Genomic DNA, 13080 nt, shown 5'->3' with positions numbered 1-13080 from the left:
AGGCTGATAAATTGTTTCTTTTTAAATTCTAAGAGCAGCTAATATTAAGGAAGCTGATAGGATTTATCAGATATGGTTCTTTTCCTTAGAATTTTAAACTACTTCTCCAGAATGTTCTTTTTGAGGTAATTTCTCTTTGATTCCAATGCACTTATCTAGAAGAGTGTGATGGCATGAATCCATAGGCATGTGATATGGAGCACTTAAAATTTTGCCCTTTTTGAACAAAGAACAGTATTCCCACCTGTGAAACTCTAGTTCACCAAGTCCCTTTGTGACCCAGTGAGAACTCAGAACACTGAAAACCTGTGAACCTAGTTTAATAAATTTTTATAGGTCCTAAGTATTCATTAGTAATGAAAATGTTAATGCTGATGCTTTAACAAGTTAAAATGTTGTGCCTACACATCCTGGGATTAATGCACTGCAATCCCTTTCTCTGGGATTGGAAAGGAAGCTGACTTGACTCTTGGTGTCCTGTTAAGTTCAGCATTTTTTTGTTTTAACCACAATAAACTCCAGGGAAAAAACTTTGTGAGGCTGCACCGTATCTTTGTAGCAGCGAATATTTACAGCTTTTCTGTATCTATGAATTCTTTTTTTCTATTGGAAATAAAACCTCTAGGTAAACAATGCAGTCCTACAGGAGGAATGAGGATTGGCCCTGTACTGAGTCAAAGTCAGCTCCAAATCTAAAAGCATCCCTTACTTAAAAAAAGAACAGAGCAACACCGTGTCAGGAGAAGCCAAACTCCAATAAACTTTAATATTAAAATACTGCTGTTTGTGGCACTTGCAGTGTCGTGCAGAGAGAGCTGAGCCAGTCCCAGCACTGTGAATCTCAGCATGGGTTTCTCTTTTCCAGGCAGGTTCTTCCCTGGTAACTGCTGGGTTTTTTATCTGTGTTTTAAGGGCTGTTACAATCCAGCAGTCTAGGGAAGAATCCTTCACTTATTTTGTATAGAACAGCTTATTTGCTTATGCACTATACTTTAACCTTAGGAATATACATGTTTTCTGCTCAGAAGCAAATCTTCAGAGATTTTTCATCCCTTACTGTTCCATCTTTTGAGCAACTGAAACCTCAATTAAGGTGTCATTTTCCCCATCTAATGTCAATATTGTAGATTTTTCAGCTCTATTGACACTTTCTTTCTTTTGTTTTCTCTTACCATCCCCTAGATTTTAGTATGCTGAGCCTTAGTCTTGCATTACAATCCGTGTGCATTGTTGATACAGTTCCAGCCATGAAATTTGTCCTTGCATGCATAGCTAGAACTTCATTAATGCAAAGGGGGACACTTACTTCTGCTATTATTAGTAACATCTAACAGAGTGAAGATCTCTTCATAGCCGAAGGAGACAGAATAGCTTCCCTAGACAGTGATTCAAGGCACTCGAGATCCTACTTTTCACCACTCATTACGTGAGTAACTTGAAGTTCAGTGTCAACAAATCAATGATCCGTTCCCTAAAATTAGATTTTTATCACCCCAAACTCTTATTATACAAGTAGCAGTTTGTACTCGGTCTTTTTGCACGGGGAATTGATGACCTTTTGGATAAAAAGGATAAAAATTATTATTCTAATTTAAACCAACAACGACACCCCCCTCTCTCCCTCCCTCCCCTGCCCCCACCACTGAAATAAAAAGCTCAACAACCTTCCTGCCCAAAACAGATCAGTTTTGCTTCCTCTGAGTGCATGAGGAAGCCTTACAAAAACAGCACACTGCCCATCGAAAGCACTGGCTATTTACAACAAATGTGTCCTGCAGGAATTCGTTCTGGATCTCATGTTTCTGCTAATGATGATGATTATGATGAATAACTGGCTTTTGCTGTTGCTTTTTCTGCTGATTCCTCAGTTCTTGATAGAAGTATTGTTGCTACAGTTACTGCTGCTGGTCCAACTGCATAATGGGAGCAGAATCCACAGGGATGCAAAGGAGCTCTTCAGCAGCCAAGTGAAGAAACCTGTGGTTTTACAACCAGGAAGCCAAATTCCAGTGCTCCCCAAATGCTGCAGGAGGTGTGCCATAGCAGGGCACCCTGAGAAAATCTCCCACAAAAACTGGCAGTGGCTCTGGGTCATAATGCATTAAAGAAACTCGGGGCCCTGTGTTTTATTTTTTGGGGATTGTTTTATTTTTTTCTCTGAGTTAACTGTAATAGCCATGTAGAAAAAGAAACACAAAAAACCCCAACCAAACAAAAAAAGCCCTAAGAAAAAAAGCAATCGAGGCAGGATCTGTGCTTTACTGACCTCGCTGGATCAGATGTAACAGCACTTGGTGGCTGAAATGGTCACAATTAGAGCCAAATGGGGACGTGACTGTGGCTATTATCTTTCAGTAAATGACTCCCAGACATATTTAGACTATAACCCTCTTGTAAATAGTCTACCTTTTTTTTTTTCAACGTGCTTTATGGCACTTAACATTGTATGGCTCTGTTTAATGAACCCTAAATCACCCTGAGAACAAAGTAAATCTAAGACAAACAAACATATTTCAAAATGGATAACAAACACAAGCAAACATTTTTGATCTGCGTCCAGTAGCTAAAAAAATCTTCGAGTCCTACAAAAAGCTACAAATGGTCTTTCTGATCAGCTTAGGAGCCTACAAAGATGTCAACTGTTTAATCTAGAACAGAGGATCTCATTTACAGGCAGCCTAATGTCATAAAGATCTAATGACTAGCGAGATACTGCATGATACTGTCTTCTGTTAATTTCTTCATAGTCTTTTCCTGCAGCACAAAAAGCTCCTCTCATTAGGGCACTTGATATTTTTGTAATTTAGGGAACTTATGTAGCATTAATGAACTAGTGACACAGAGTCAGAACGCTGCCCTGTTTCTGTGTGTGCAACCAGGTATTTGAGCCTGCAGGAAAAGCTCCTAAAACCCTCATGGATCTGAGCACAGAGCTGCTACTAAATCTTAATAGAAGTCTAAAGAGACTGAAACAGCTTTGGACAAAAGGTATCTTTCTCAGGAGAGATGGTTTTCTCTTTCCTGTCTGCAAGAAGTTGGTGTCTGTCCACATTCTGCTTTCCAAAGACAGGAAAAAAATACCCTCGAAGTTTTAGTGAGGAAAGAGAAAAATGACTCTGAAAACTGTGAGAAAAAGACTTGTGGGTGGATTTAGAATTTTAGAACTGTAGAGGGGAAGTTATAGTTTTGCTTTCACACTGTTTAGGTGTGGAATGATTGTCAGAAATCAAAATCTGCAAGGCTCAAAAATGCAGGTCAAGATGCACAAAAAAGGGTCTTCTGTCCATCAGGTCCCAAAGAAGAGCCCTGTATGATCAGAAAATGACTGATTTTGTTTTCTTTTTTGAGATTTGCATCCAGACAAACACAGAAAACCAATGATTTTCCCAGAAACTCTAAGCAAAGACCAACAGAAAGTTTAAGTGGTAAAGCAGAAGGCTTGCTCCATCAGAGGGGAGCAAAGAGGACATTTGGAGACACACTGGTGTGACACTGGGATTTTTTTGTCAGACCTTGAAGATGGCAAGCAGACTCAGAGCGTTGCAGCAGACTGGTGAGTATCTAATGTGAAAGCTTGACAGAACTCATAGAATTAGCAGTCAAAATTGCCCATATTTTTAAACTCTTCAAGGATCCCCAATAGTATTCTAATACTGAAGGATTGCAGTTGGTGTAAATCAGTTGGTATAAATTAAATCAAGGAAAGAAACAACTTCTTTCAGTAGGAACATAAGGAGAAATTTTTAAAAGACTGTGCTTTTTCAGTGTAGTTTTAGACACAATTTATCCTCAAATGGCTCCATGCTTCCCCTGTTTGTATGTTATGACACACACTGGTAGGCTGGCTGGAAAAGAGGTTCTCCTCACTGAGGGCACTGATTTTTCTAATGCCAGCTGAAGTCAGTGGCAATATTCCCATCCTGTTCAGTGGCTTCAGGATAGAGCCAAACTGAGAAATTAATCCTGAGGCCAACCATGCCATTTGCAGCCAGGATGTCACGTCACTAAAAAAACCTTATTTGTCAGTGTTGTTTATTTCAGTTCATTCTGTTATATTATCTCTTTAAACTCTGCATTTGGTGCAGGACAAGCACTCCAGAGATGTAACTCTCCCTATTAAAATGACTTGTTTGAAGAGGCAGAATGAGATTTAAGGACACCAAATGCATGAAAGGCTCCTAAAGTGTGACAAACAGGCTGCTGGTCCCCTTCCCTGACCCAGCGTGCTCCGACTCCCTGCAGTGGAACTGTTTGCACTGGAGCCCTCCCGTGGGCTGGCATGTAAATATTAAAAATCTCTTCACTGCCCATCTGCTGCTGTGCTTCATTTTTAATGAAAATGGAAGGTGCCAACCAGAAGTGGCTTTGATGCCCCAAGTGTCTCCCACCACGCCAGCCTGTTCCATCTCACAGGAGTCAATTTAAACAGACTCGTGTTTCCAAGACTTGTTTGCAAGTCTATGATTAAAGGTCCTCGGAGATGAAGTAGGAAAACTCCAAAGGACCCAATAAAAGGCCACTTTGACAATTAAGCTGTCAATGTAAGATTGTTAGCTTCAAGATATTCTCGTGGGTTTTGTTTGTGTGTTTTTCCATGCATGTTTTGCACAAGATTTGTAGTCAGAGATAAACCTCCTTCCAAAGAAAATTTGTTATTTTTCTTTTCAGTTGGTGCATGGATTTTTTTTTTCCTAACCAAGTCAAACCCAGTGAGGATATTACCAACATAATGCTAGATATTAATGCTGAAGAGATTTATTTTCTTGTGGGGTTTTATACCTCGCAGACATGTAATAAGGAAGCCAGCCTAAAATAACTAGGTATTAGCTCAGAAGACTTCTAATTTTGTATCATACTCGCTTGTCTGTGCAAGTTAATGTTTGCTATTCATTTCAATAACAGTTCTTAAAAAAAATCTAAAAAGTTTTTTTTTATGATAAGAAGGTTTTACCCAGGCGTGGAAGTAAAATAAAAATATCCAGATGCTTGAGAGATTTGTCATCATTAATTCAGAGAGCATGACAAAAGTAACGTTAAGAAAACAGACTTCAAAAAATATGGTTTCAAAAATTTGTGGTTTTATTTTCCCCACGTTCTAGAGACGGAGAGTGGGAGTATCTGTAAGTGCCTGCCTCAGCAAAGCTTTGGAATAATGGGTAGGTAATGTCTCAAATATTTAAATAAAGTTTTAAAATCCCAGAAGTAAAACAAATCCAGATATTATTGACACATTAGCGAGGTCACAGAATTTACAATTCAATGGAAATAGAGAGGTACTAAATAACTCCGAAACTTGGATTATTTCTTGGATACTGCCACAGGAGCTCTACATATTTACTACACTACCTGGAGTATGATTATTCTATAACCATTTGTATTCCTCCTATAAATCTGAGAAAAGCTCTCTCTACAAATGATTAGGGGATTAACTTTCCTTGTGAGTGGGTTCACATTATGCATGGTCAAAGTCATATCACAGACACACATGGAAAAGAACATTTCAAGGGTTATAATTACACTCACATGTTGGCTAATTGGGCCCTCAGGGGCCTAGTTCCTAATTATAAGGGGGTAGGTAGGAAAATACCAGTAAAAAAAGTATGTATAGAATGAGTATGAGATTAAATGGGTTATGCTGGCTGTATAAAAGCCATAAAACTTGATAGGAAAGGAATGCAGTTGCTTGCCAAGTATCTCTAAACCATAAATGTTTTTTTGCTATCGTTATCAAAGGGAGTTGTGAGGAGGCTGTGTTGTTTTAGAGGAAGTCTGCAAACATCTATTGTAGCCTCAAGTGGTATTTTTTCGTAGTTGTAAGAAAATCAAGTAATGATTGAGCCAGATGACAAAGAAATTAAAAAAAAATAAAATAAAAAGGAAAGAGAGAGAAACTTTTTTTACAACTTTGAGATCCAAAGAAGGTGAAAGCAACCCAAAGAATTGGGAGGAAGAGGAGAGTCACACACTCACGTACACGTCACTGAGACCCACTAACCCACTAAGAAATGAAATGCTCTAAAAACTTCAGATATTCATTAATTAAAATTGCGTAAGCTTTAATGACACTGTTTATTAGTTTAGCTAAGGGCAGAATTTTTATCTCCCATAATTGAAAACTAGAGTTTATTACCTTGATTAGACACTGAGTAAAATATACAGGCTTTACTTTTTGCTCCACGTCTCTCGAAGGGAAAGGCCTATAAGAATAAATTAAAGAACTTTTACAGGGCTGTAATTCATTTTATTTCCCATCAAATGGTATCCTTTTGACATATCTATAAAAGTCTCACTGTTTATAGTAGATGTGTATGTAATATTACATTACACCTCATAAGAGAAACTGGCAGGAACCCTGAAGCTGAATAAGAACAAGATTGTCTTTATCTCTTAAACCTGTCATTTTAATTTTCCACTCTAGACAGTGTTGTATAAGTAGCCTGACTTAAGTTCCTAGTGACTGCTAGACCACATTCTTGTAACATTTTGAATTTAGTACCTAATCAAATTGCTTTCAGTATTCTTATCTTGATTTATACGAACGGGTATATTTGTGAGCATACCCAAAGGAATACAGTATTTTACAGCATTCTAAATGCAAATCCTGTTTTCTTATTTATGCTGTGGCCAGTGTAACCACACCATTAAAAAAGAATTTAAAGTGAAATGCAGAAAAATTGAAAGGACAATCCTGGCATTCTAACGCCTTGAACAAAACCAACCTGATGCTTCCACAAATTGTGACAGCGGGAAAGTGCTGTGAATGAATCAGGCTTTCAGACTTCACATGCCTAACCTGGCCTTTGTAATGCTGAAATTCAATGCCCACTTAAAAAAAAATAAATAAATAAATTTGTCTAACTTAAAGTTTGCCTGTAACTCCCAGAGTTATAGTCATATAATACTGTGGTTCAAAACAGTTATAAGATTGCCTTATAAAAACCCAGCTGTAAGACTGACACTGCCAGCCTGGGATTCTAGGACAAAAACCAGTATTTCTTATTTAATCACCTGTGTACCAAGATTATTTTACAGTAATCTTGATGGTTTTGCTGTCTCCAGCCTTCTGACCCAACCTGCCTGGAAGATGACTGGAAGAACTGAAAGCTCAGAGTCATTATTTTAGGTCATTTTTATGTTTGGGAAGCCAACACTGCATCATCTAGTGCTTTGACTTAATGTTTTCATCATATTCATAATTGATAGGGACATTGTACAGTCACAAGGCTTCAAATAATAATTAAAAGCTAGAAGGACAAGTCCGCCACCTGAACATAAGCTAAGAGAAAGCAGTGCTGATGTCGATTTTTTTTCTGAGAATGTGGAGAGATGGAGGTTGGTGGGATGCAAAAAGGAGCATTTAGGAATATTGTTGAGGTTAAGACTATTTCCTCTCAAGAGGAAAAGTAATGTTTAAGTAAGATTCTTGATATGTGTTCCAAACACAAACAATAGTAAAAACAGATTATGTGTTCCCTCTTTGAAAAACAAAAATTGGAGAGTGAGGACTCCAAAGTGAGGTATATTAACTATGACAAGCTGTACATAACAACACAAAAAAGCTTGCTGGCTAACTTAAAGTTTTAAACAGCAAGGGTGGTAAAAGTCCAGGTGATTTTTAGGTAATGACTAAGGCAGAAAATCTGATGACAATGTTGTTCAGAGACTTTTTCTGAGTACAGGTACAGATTCTTGTAAAAGGATTCAATAGAGCACTGTTAAGAAAAGTTATAAATATTGACCAAGAAAAAAAGTGATTAAAATAGGATTAAATTTACTTATGCATTATGAAACATCATATGTCTCTCTTCATTTTTTTTACAGTACCTTAAATTTAAGATTTTGATTTCATAGGTTTAGTACATAGAAAACTCTCCTGCAAGATTTTAAAAATAGCTGAAGAGATCTTTGGAAATAACTGAGGTAATACCAAGAGCTGTAGTTTCCTGTTTTCTACCTGTGCAATGGGCACGGGAGTGTTTTCTCTCTCACAGTTTTTCTTACCTTTTGTTCACATATATAAGATTTTTCCCAACAGTTTCTCATTGCATGGCTGCACAGCTCCTAATATTCATGGGGTAAAAAAGATAAAGGATGGATTTTCTGATAACCCACTGAAATGAGCCAAAGAGCTACCTTGTCTCACAGTACCACCTCCATCACTATCTGAGAATAAAATAAGGTGTTTGCATGGTCAAGCACTCTACCTCCAATGTTATTTTTTTCCCCTGGTGGCCAGGAGAATCAATACAGCATTGAAAAGGAAATTGTCCTAATACCACACCGTAGATGACTTTTGCATAGTTATATTAGGCTAATGTTATTTTAATGGATTAGGTTCTCTTACCTCTCCATAAAGGAAAGTAATGATAGATGGTAAGTCATGAGAGAATTAGATATTTTATTCAGCGCTGCTGTTTCTGCAGATGGTCATGTTCAACTGATTGTTTTGTTCACAGAGAAAAATAGAGAGGAATGTGGGGCTTTTTGGTCAGGCTGTTCAGGGTAGCTCTGATTTAAGGGACTGTTAAGACCACACAAATAAAGGGAAGAGAAGACCCCTACCAGGAGCAGACCAATTGCCAAAATGACCACTTTTCGTAAGATTCTTCCTTAATTACCAAGATTTTCTCGAACTACTTTATGAAAAATTTGGTTGCCTTTCCTTAAGAAGTGCCCTCTCATCTCTAAGGATAAGAAATAAACCCAGGATTTTAATGAAAGAATGCAAATAGTCCCATTTCCAGAAAGTTGTTTAGCCAAAGAAGAAAGTAATATGCTAAGACAGCAATTCACACTAACCCTGAAGGAGTTAATTAGATAAACCAGGCATAAAGTTTTAACTGTTAAAAAGGAAAATTGGAAGTTGTCACAGCCTGGGATCTTTTGCAATGCAGACATCAGAGAGAAAACTTCCAGTTCTGTTTGCTTGACTCCTTTTGTCCTCCAAATGCAGTACATAGGAGTCAGTCTGGTCAGATAAAAAGGTATTCCTGTCTCTTTAGTGATGTGCAGACTGTAATTTAATGTAGTTCTCTGAATAATGACACTACGTACGTACTTCTTTGTTGAATAAAGACATATATTCAACATAATTTCCAATCTTTTGGAGTGACAAAGCCAAGCAATTAAGAGTTGAGTCTGCTGCAGAACCAGCTCAGAATTTCCCTATCCTTTTCTCCTTGCTGGTTTTTTTTTATTCACCACTTTATGAAGCCCCTGTTTTGGTTTCACTAATTGTAAAGCAATATAGTATAAATCTCCCTATTATCAACCTCCTCAGGGACAGGAGCCTTGAAAAGGCATTGCAGAATTTGTTCCACTGCACAGAGCCTGCCATCCTCTCTGGGCCTTGCAGAGAGTGCAAGTTCACAATCCTAAATTAATACTTTCCCATCAAGAGGCAGATTTATTTCCTTTACTGTGAAATAATGTATTTCTTCCCTTAAAAGACTTTTCCAGTAGATGTGCTGATGTCACCTGAATGCAGTCTGAGTGTCACCACTATTGTACACCTGAATATGCAGTTCTATGAAAAAAAAAACACATCAGCAAATGCACAGTAAATAACAGGCCTGAAATAATACCACAAACCTGCATTATATTCATAAGCAATTTCAACTCTATTTGCTTATTTTTTCAGAATATTTTGGTGCAATACAATATATTGAACAGTTTAGCTGTAGGAAGCTGTAGAATGCAAATACAGGGATAACTCCATTCTTCTGTTGCCATAGTCCAACAGAGTAGTATCAGATCTATAAGTTCAGATTTAAACCTCTGGTTAATTTTAAAATATTTTTATTATTTATTTATTATTTATATTTATTATTTATTGTTTTGTATGTTTATATTTTATATTTATTAATTTTATTATATTTATATTTATGGTTTTATTATTTATTATTTATCCTTCCATTTTTTTGTCCAGCCTGCAGAGGCAAGTTATAGTCCTTGTGCACTCTGCAGTGTGACATTAGTTGGTACAGCCTTGATAATTCAGCTGCATTCAGAGGAGGCAGATTTACACCCTTATTTACTATTATATTTACCACAAAGGTATCACATGCTGGATATCAATTTTTTGCCCACCTCCATGAAAGCATCAGAACACAGTACAGTAATGAGAAGACCATGGAAACATTGGAGCTTCAAAAAGACAGGTTCGTTTTCAGCTAAATATTTTACTGGAGGAGCAGGTGCTTATAAAATTTTAGTTTTAAAGTTTTTAAGAAAAGGACAAAAAAAAAAATCTTTGAAATATTTTAACATATCCCATAGTATCACATTTTTTTTAATAGAAGATACTATTTAATCTAGTTCTAGATTACCCATCCTATGACCAAAAATGTAAAGTCGGACTTTAAGAATAAAAAATATTTATTTATACTTAGAAAAGATCAGAAGAAAGACCTGGACACCTGCGACTTCTTAAAGTATTTTCTATTTCTCACAAGGAAACATCAAAGTCAAATACGATCAACTAGAGAGAAGCACTTTCACCTCACGAAGCTCAGGAGAAAAATGGAAGAATTAGTCATTTATAACTCATGATAGAGAAGAATAAAAAGAATATGAGCAGACAGCAATTTCTCTATTCCCTGGCTGTACATGCAATACAAGCCTCCATCTTCAGCAAAAAGCACATAACTTGCCATAGAAGAATCAACCTTAGAATTCCCTAAAATTGCCATAAAATTGTAATCATTTTCACAAACAGTAGAGAAACAAAAAAATCCCTCAAAATTAAGGGATTTTTTTTTTTGGTGGCATCAATGCACAAAACTCACACCTGCCCTTATCCCTTTTATTACTCAATTAGTCTCAACAGAATATTTTATAAAACTGAGCTCAGTAAGGACAGAGCTTTTGGTTTCAAAGTGGTCAGGAGATCATTCTGGGTTTTGCTCCTTCAGCCTTAATGCTACATTTTAAATCGAAATTAAATTTTATTTTAGTGTTTTACTCTATTGAAAATTCTCATTTAAGGGATTATTTTCCTAAGGTAGTGGTACATGATGCATAACTGAAAATAGTAGCTCAAACTCCAGCAGAATGTTATGTAGTTTGTGTGAATACTCAGTGTTCAGTAACTGTCACCTATAATTCAAGACTTTTAATCCTGTTTTATTCTATTGTAGAAAAAAATTGAAATAGAAGTGTAAGTTTATAAAGGTGTTTTTCAGGACCTGTTAGACTTTTCCTGGTTTTTTTCCTATGTATAAAACCACTTTCTGCAGTGCATACCTGTTATTTAAGGCTATTCCTGCTGTATGCTCTATGAAGTGGTAGAATATATTCTTCATATTTGCATAAATATCTCTAATAGAAAACTCATTTTCAATTTGTAAATATTTTTAAAATGTGTATAAATCACATATTATTCATGAGATATGTGGGAAATACCTGAAAAAAAGCAGGCTAGGACAAATTATTAACTGTCTGTGCATGGAATAATAGAAATAATTAGAAGATGTTATTTTTTCCACCATGCATTCAAGGTCTTTGTAGCATCACTTCTGTTGCACAAAGGAAAAATCAGGTTATGGAGCCTGTGATGTCTCACATCTTCTTAAACTTAAATACTTGGGGTTTATGTGTAATATTTCAATTCTTGTAGCTTGGTATTCATATCACAGTTAACCCCAGAACTTTTTTTTCCCTTAATTTAGCTTGCTTCTCATGCAGTTGTCACTGCTTTTTAACTACTAGGAGGCCAACCATCTGACATTTCAATTTAAATCAGGCTTGCCATTCATTTTTAATAACGTTTATGAATCTCTGAGGTAGAAGAAATCCATATACAGTTTTAGAAAAACCAAATCAGCAGGAATTAGAAAATCCTTAGTAACGCTTTGAGGTTTTTCTGAAGAAAATAAAAATAAAAAAACTAAACCCAACAGCAACAAACAAAACAACCAAACAAAAAAAAAAACAAAAACACAAAAAACAAACTAAAGGAGCTCTGACAGTTTTTTCTGTGTACTTATATGGTCATGACCATATTGAGGAGGGTTGTAAGAAAGAAACATCTTTCTGAAACCTTTAGGATTTCAAAATGATTTGTGATTTGTGATCCTGGCATTTCTCCATTTCACTGCATCTGTCTACCCATCTTTCAGCTCAACTGGAAAAATGAACTGTGTAGGTGATATAAAATAAATTCACTTCCTTATCCTTTCAGAGGTAACTCAGAAACAGTTTAACTGGAATTCATTATACAGAGGTGATGAGCTGAAATAAGTGGACTCAAGATTTTGAAACCCTTTCTTGCTTAGCTTTCACTTAGATGCCTTAAACAGATAACAGAGTATTATAAAAGCCAGCCAAGTACAACTTAATCAAATTTCTCTTACATTCCAAAGAGAATAGTCTTGTGTTCATGCAATAAAATGGATGGTTGTACTTTTTATGACTTTTAAAATAATTTAGATAATAAGCTAAATGAAAGAATTCTAATTCTGATACAATTTTTTGCTTCCCAAAAGTGAGTTGTCATCCAGTTTTGCTTGAGAAGAATGCCTGTTGCAATTGGTGGTGATGCAGTTCTCTGACCTTTCAAGTGATTTTCCCCTTTTTTTGGATACAGCACTCTTAGAATGGTTAATATTGCTAATAATCACTACTGAAGAGAATAGTAACACCTCCACAGGACCTATTTGTCAAGCCACCAGCATTCATTAATTCAAGCCCTTCTTAAAAACTTGTTCAGTAGCATAGAAAAGTGGGTAAATATCAATTAAGAGTGGATTATAATGGCTGTATCAAACCCTGCCTAAGTAATTACATAATCCTTTCTGTGCAAACCTTGACCCTACTTGAACTAACAACGTGGTAATGGGCAAGAAATGATGGCTTTCAAGAAATTTCTGCTTATCAGTGCTTTTACTTGAGCATGATTATCCTTTCTCTTTCACATGGCCACTAAATACAATATCTTATTAGGGAGAACAAAGTTTGCCTATTCCCTCATGTTAAGAACGAAGAAATATGTTTTTATTAATGAGGGAAAAAGTCAAATACGACGCGTTAGAAAAACCCTTCAGTGTTCAAATGGCCTTCTCTTCTTGCAGGATTTTCATC

The sequence above is a fragment of the Chiroxiphia lanceolata genome, chromosome 9, assembly GCF_009829145.1.
Source record: "Chiroxiphia lanceolata isolate bChiLan1 chromosome 9, bChiLan1.pri, whole genome shotgun sequence".
Taxonomy (NCBI): domain Eukaryota; kingdom Metazoa; phylum Chordata; class Aves; order Passeriformes; family Pipridae; genus Chiroxiphia; species Chiroxiphia lanceolata.
Note: the sequence above shows the minus strand (reverse complement) of the source record.